The sequence below is a fragment of the Salvia hispanica genome, chromosome 6 (genome assembly GCF_023119035.1).
Source record: "Salvia hispanica cultivar TCC Black 2014 chromosome 6, UniMelb_Shisp_WGS_1.0, whole genome shotgun sequence".
NCBI classification, from domain to species: Eukaryota; Viridiplantae; Streptophyta; class Magnoliopsida; order Lamiales; family Lamiaceae; genus Salvia; species Salvia hispanica.
In genome coordinates this window covers 26435372-26442649 of record NC_062970.1, presented here as the reverse complement: position 1 = coordinate 26442649, position 7278 = coordinate 26435372, and the positions used below count along the sequence as shown (strand labels likewise).

The 7278-nt window shown below is 34.5% G+C and overlaps 1 long non-coding RNA gene across 1 annotated transcript; it reads left to right on the top strand.

The window, feature by feature from the left end:
- The first annotated feature begins 5742 nt into the window (after positions 1-5742).
- Positions 5743-6903, top strand: LOC125192460. Its single transcript, XR_007171400.1, has 2 exons — positions 5743-6488; positions 6637-6903. It is a non-coding gene; the product is annotated as an uncharacterized LOC125192460 (long non-coding RNA).
- Positions 6904-7278: the final 375 nt, after the last annotated feature.

Below are 7278 nucleotides of genomic sequence, written 5' to 3'. Positions count from 1 at the left end.
AAATAGAGATAAGAGTGTTTCCAAAATATATGTAGTAATGCTTATATGATTAGCAAGTAATATTCTTAATGCATATTTTCCTATTCCCAATTCACATTGTATACATTTGCATATTCCAAAAGTTTTCTCTATTCTTAATGCATAATTTGTCACCAATTAATCAATTTGGTACAATGTATAGATTTGCATTTTATTTAGGTTTTATGCAAAGCTTCTTAAAGAAGTTGTATAATTGATGTAACTTTTGGACTTTTTTTGGGATAAAGGTAAGGGAGATTGGATTCTTGGGATGAGATCCATATTGTTATATATGTTGTTAGCCTGACCTACCGTCTCACTCCTTCATTAATAATTTTATTATTGTTTAGTGTACATTAATCAATTAAACATAAGATTATTAGGTAATTAATACTGATGGCATTATCAAATACTCCAAAAAATATACATTAATTAGATCATAATGATGGTATTAATCAAACTATTTTTTAGATTTTAATCGTTTAAATAGTTTATTAAATTTTGTCAAAAATTAATTAAGAAAACAAGTAAAAATTTGTAAACTATGTGTAATGCTATGTACTTTATATCAGGTATGGTCATGTAAATTAAAAATCGTTCCACATACTAATATAATATAAAGTTTTAATTATGGCCACGTAGGTGTATTAGTTTTAAAATTTTAATTATGGCCATGTAGGAGTATTAGTTTTAGTAAATTTTATCACATACTTAAGATGACACATTTTTTTTTAGTTTGCCCCAAATAAGATGATACTTTTATCTTTTCTGAAAACTTTCTTTCTTCAATTAATACACTTAACCATGTTTCTCATTCCAATTAAAATATCAGGCTCTTTTTCTCTATCCATTTAAATCATTAATTGTTTATTTTTGTGGATAAAAAATTAATCTTAATAATATATAGTGATATCAAAATGTAACATTATTAACAATACTTAAATATATACTTATTCCATTAATAAAATAGTGCATCGTCCTGGAATTGAATATTTGGACAATATTTCATTAGATGGATGGAGCATATAACGATTCGAATCTAAAGTTCACATGTATCAATGATTATGTACTTATTTAATTACTAAAAATATCGTCAGTTGCGCATCGCGCCGAGGCTGAAGTGTAAATCCAACAATCCAAGGGTTTAGTAGTACATGAGGTTAGGGTATAGTACCAACTCAATAAAATAGCGTTCGCTATGTGATCGAAGTTAAATCCATCTCCAAAGGGTTTAGTAATCCTTAGGGTTAGGTTGTAGTACCGACTTAGTAACATAGTTTACAATTTAACAACATTCTGCAATATCTTTTTTTCTATGTAATATTCTATATGAAATATAAAATATTAACTATATAGATTTAAAATATTAAATAGATGAGTTAAGAACATGTGCTTCTTGCATTTTAAAAAATTATATTTTCTTTTTACCATCCATCATAATAAAATACTAATTTTTAGTAATTATTCAATTTATCAGACTATTACTCAATAGATTATTTAAAATATCAATAACTATACCTACAATTAATTACCTAAAATTCATTGTATAGTTGTAACATCTTCTAATTTATTCAGACTAAAATTCATATTTTTTCTATTTATTTATTCTTTTATAAGCCCAAATCAAATTATTCGATATTAACTTCTAATTTCCCTAAAATTTAATAGCAAACTTTATTTTATTATAACATATAGTTATTATTAGATTGACCATGATCATTAATATCACTCTTCATTTTATTATAAACTATAGTTATTATTTTTTATAATTATACGAAAAAAATAACATAGATAGTAAAATTATTAAACTATTCACAAAGTGTGTATGTGTATATTAGAGATGTAAAATACATGAGAAATTATATAAATGCATATTCCAAAAAATTTCTCTATTCTCAATGCATTCTCATATTCCCAATTCACACTGTAGAGGCTATAACGGCTATTCCTATTCCAATATCATAAATTGCTAATTCAACTTTTCCTTTCATTTGTGCAAAGAAAGAATCGTACAACATACTGATATATGGATTATATAAAATTTTGTTATCAATTTGGAAGAAAATATTTTTTTATGTCATTAATCAATAGTGTATTTTTATCTCATATTTTAAAAAACCATACAAAGATTGACTCATAGTATACATTTGCACTTTATTAAGATTTTGTGTGCAAAACTTCTTAGAGAAGCTATATAATTTATGTAACTTTTGGACTTTTTTATTATCTTTGATTGAGTTTAAATCAATCAATGGGAAATTTACTTTTTGCATCATATATGTATAAAGAACCTAAAATAATAAATTATAATATTTTAAGATATGCTCAATATTCAACAAACTCAACTATACTTTTTTTGTAATTTATTAGTGACTATCCAACCACACCATTATATATTTATTTTTGTTAAATTTTATAATAAAAAATTACATGATAAATTTATTATTGCACACTAAAAATTGATAAAAAGCACGATAAATAATAGACTAAAATTGTATAAAATAAACAACATAAATTACAGTAATTGAAATATGAAATTGAAAATACACAATTGGTGCTAAAAAGATGGAAATTAGTAATAATAATTTTGGAGCATATTAATAATCTATAGTTTTTGGAAGTATACATGGAGTATATTAATATTCTATAGGTTTTGGAAGTATATATTAAATTACAACTAAATTTATCACTAATTAATATTACTAACATTAAAAGATACGATGAGATGGTCTCTTTATTTATTTCAACTTTTCAAGTACATAATAAAATACTATAAATTAATGCCATCATTCCTGTAAATTTAATAAGAGGAAATAATATAGTACTCCATTTTATTATATAGATATATAAGGAAAATATTCCTAAAAGTGACTAATAGACGTGTAGTATATGTGCAATAACATTATGCTTCAACTTGTGTTTTCACATCTGTATGTATAATTGTTTCTGAGTGAAAATAAAGAAAAGTGATTGATAAACGTACAATTTTATAAACTACACTTATATACACATAATGTATGTCGTATTACTTTTTAAATTAGTTTTTATAATAGTCAAAAAGGATAATGCATGCTAGATTACTTTTTAAATTAGTTCGAAGTTTGTTTGGATTTTATTTACTAATTTGTTACCTATAATTTATAATTGCATTATACAATGATATCGTATTATTTTACCTTTGCTGAGATTCCTATAATTGTTAATATGTTGTGCTTTAATCTATGCAATAAAATATGAGTACATGCAATATGGTTATTATATTTTGTTTTACATAATAGGATTTATTTGTCGATATTTAATGTTTAATATATAGCTGCATTTTTTTTGTTTTCTGTTGATGATAAATGTATTTGTTAAACTGATATTATGTTATTGGTGTTTGTATATTATGATTTGCATATCTATTGAAGTTAGGTTTCTGCTTTTGATTTTTATTCTTAGAGTCGTTATATTGTACTCCCTTCGTCCCACTTAAGATGACACGTTGTCACGACCGCACTTTGCTAAGGATAGCGAAAGCGGGTAAATCGCGACTAATGGGGGATTAAAGAAACGGGGAAAGAAAGGGGGAAAGAACTTGTGAATATACTCGAAGGCCAAATCGAACACTTCATAGAATAGAAGCCAAATGTACCATTTCATGGTCTTAGAACTAGAATGAATATTACATCAATAAATCAGAGTTCGAAGGTGAGACTCTAAGATGTCTCACTTCACAAAAGAGCAGCGGAATAAGTCCATACTAGACGACTTCGTGTATGAAGACACGAATCGTGAAAAGATCCACTGGATTATTTAGTAGCATCGACTCCGATCATTTCTCCCTCCTCTTGACGTTCAACCTGCACATTTATAAATACATGCAGGGCTGAGTACAGGAGTACTCAGTGGACACATGCCGAAAACAAAACATACAATATATATAGTTGTCATCCATCCACAGTATCGCACGGGGGTTTTTCTTAAAAGGCCCGAGCATACTAAATTCTCTGTGATCTTAAAAGTCCGACTGCAGTCTAAGTTCTTTCAAAATTTCTACCATATATGTGAATCGTGTACCGTGAAGGTGGCCACCTTCAGCGGACACATCGCCGGCCAACAGCTGATGGCTCACGGCTCTCGTGCACATTATTCCGAACAGGATTTGCGGTCCTATTGGGAACCGAATTCTTTAAACTCGGGCTGGCATCGCCAAAACCCACGGGCTACAACCCCAACAGATAGGCCTCAAAACAAACATTTTATGGCATGCCAACAACTTTAAAGTAATAACTGCTTCATTTTTTAGAAAATGATTTTTCATAACTTCAAAAGTATTTGCTTTATATCCACACTATAGTGCTGGATATTAAAAGAAAGCCCACCTGATATGCTTATGTCTCAACTCAATTACTCGCTTTGGCCTCACTCGCCCTCGAGCAATTTATCCCTTGAAAATAAATAGCGTAGCACGCTAATTAATACTTTGAATTACTTCTCTTTAGAAAGAATGCATGCATCCTATTGGATAGCACCTATGTCTCAGTCTCGGCCTATAGGATTTTTCTTAATCCTACCTCGGCTTCACTACTCTTTATTAACTTTGGAGAAATTCTGTTTTCTCTAACTTAAATATTCGGGCACTTATTAACAAGAATAGGAATTCTTGGAAAGTCTCTTCAAAAATCCTTCTCTTCGGATTTTTCTTAAGGCCGCCCATGGCGTCGCGGGGCGACGCCGGTCGGCTTTCGCGTCTCCCACTTTACTACTTTATTTTCCCGGAATCTAAATAAATTATTTGGGAATTTATTCCTCGGCCTTCGAGCTCCAACTCTATTTTTCTCCATCTTTGGAAACTTAGTAAATCATTCGGGAATTAATTAATTGAGCTCCAACTCATTTCTTAAATTAAATTCCAACTTCTCATAATTAAATCCTTGGCCCAATCTACCAATTAAATGCTAGAGCCCAACACTCCCTACTAGCTTAGAATGGCCCAATTGCTTGATTTAATTATTTGAGCCCAATCCTCATATTATTCAAGGATCCAACAAGTGAATAAAGAGTGGCCCAATTCCAAAATTTAGAAATGGGCAGCCCACATTATACTCCCTCACCCATCGGTCAACTCTCTCTTTCTCTCTCACATTTCTCAAAATCAAATTGGGGAAAAATCGGCTTGGAGAAGAAAGGCCGGTGCCTCCTTCTCTTCCTTCTTCTCTCGGCGGAACTCAGCCGCCCCCGTCTCTTCCTCGCGACCTCTCCGGCGATCGCCATCCTCGGCGTCGCGCTCTCTCCTTCTTCCCTTAATTTCCAAAACAAAATCCCTAAATTAACAACAGAGGCGGCGTCTTCTTCTCGTGCTCGCCGCTGCTCCGGTCGGCGCCTCCTCTGCGTCGCCGGCAGCGCATAGCACGCACCGCCTCTGCTCCCTTCCTCTCGGCGGGATCGCGCCTCACCTGCGTCGCCGGCGAATTCGCCTCGGCGTTCTCCGACGAGCGCTCTCCGTCCAGCGCCGGCGTCCTCGGCGAACCTAGCGGCAGAGAGGAGGCATCGCCTCCTTCTCCCTCTCTCAGCCGCGACCTGCAGCTGCTCCGCGGAGGTTTTCGGAGTCCCGCCGTCGCCGGCTGCCTCGCCCCTGCTGCCGCCGTGATCCGCAGCTTCTCCGCGGAGGTTCTTCGGCTCCGTCGACGCTCGCCGTCGCCCGGCAGCCCCTCCGCCTAAGCTAAGTCTCCTCCCCCTACCCCTTACTCTTTTTTTTTCGAGTTATGGCAGTAGCTTATTCTTGGAAAGGAAATTCTCTATTGGAGTCTTGTGTGGCTTATGGTGATATATTGCTCAAATTGAAGCCTTGCTAAGTTCTTGCTTATGATACCATGCCACTGAAATCTTAGGGAGGGGGGTATCATGCGGCTATCTCTAATTTGCATAGCTCTAAGCTCTTGAGCTTCAACTTAGTGTTACATGATTGCTATTGTTTTATCCTTGCTGTGAGGATCCTATGAAAAATCTAAGTTCTTGTTTCTAGCTATTCGTTGTTCTACATGATGCGATGGAGATGGGTGTTGAGGTTGTTTACCTCACTTGTTGAACTTGTATCGGTGGTGGCTGTCCTTGCCGTCACCACTCGCTGCCCTCTCCCTCCTCCCTCGCTGCTCTTCGCGCTTGGTGTTGCAGAATTTGTGGTGATGGAATGTGGTGGTGGAGGAGGTGAGGAGAGGCTGCTTATATGGTGCTAAGCTATTGAAAGCTAGGTTTGAGACTTGGAGCCAAAGACTCCTAATTTGGGCTTGTTAGCTCTCTTACTTTCGAGCTTGATGATTGTGAGATTCTTGCCGTTTTGGTGATTGTGGCTGATTCCCTTGGCTGATTTCTCGGCCTCGATTGACGGGGAGATGAGAGTTTGTCTCATCTTCTATTTTTGGGCTTGTGTAGGAGCTCGCTCTCCAATGCCCCTTTGTCTCGACTCCCTTTTGATGTTAGAGGAGATGGTGATCAAGATTTTCTTACCTCATGCTATACTTTGTAGCTTACTTAGCTACATTATCACTAAATGCTCCATCTCTTTATTTAGCTTGTGCTTCCCTCTCTCTTTACTTGTGAGTCATCTTCTAACCCCAATCTTGTGCTAATTTGCAGGTATCATAGCTGGAAATTTGGAGCCTTATGGGCTGAAAATCGAGAAGGAGATTGAGGGGGAAAGAAAGAAGATGCTCCTCTAGAGATCCTTTGGCTCCATCACCAAAATAGCTAGCTTCCAACTTGCTCACTAGTGTAGGATAATGGTGTAGAAAAGATGTGTGTGTGTCACCCTCACATATGTAACATGTGCTAGATGTATCTCCAACATTCTTGTGTAATTTGTTCCTCAATTATTTATCTAATAAAAGCATAGCTTTACTTTTATCCTTGACACATAATTTCCTTGCACTTTATTTCATCCAACGAAAAATACTTAAATTACTCCAAAGTCGAAAACAACGAGGAAAAGTACGATTACACAACTTCTAAGAGGAAATTAATTAAGCTACTAAATCCGATTTATCTCGAAAGAAAGGATCGAAATTTCCGGGGTGTCACACACGTTTTCCTTTTTAGTTTGTCCCAACTAAGATGACACATTTCCTTTTTTGGAAACTTTCTCTCTCCAATTAATACACCCAACCACTTTTTCTCACCCCTATTAAAATATTCATCTTTCTTTCTCTCTCTATTTTAATACTTCCACCCACCTTTTCTCTCTCCAATTAAACACATTAACCAACAACTCATAAAATCCCG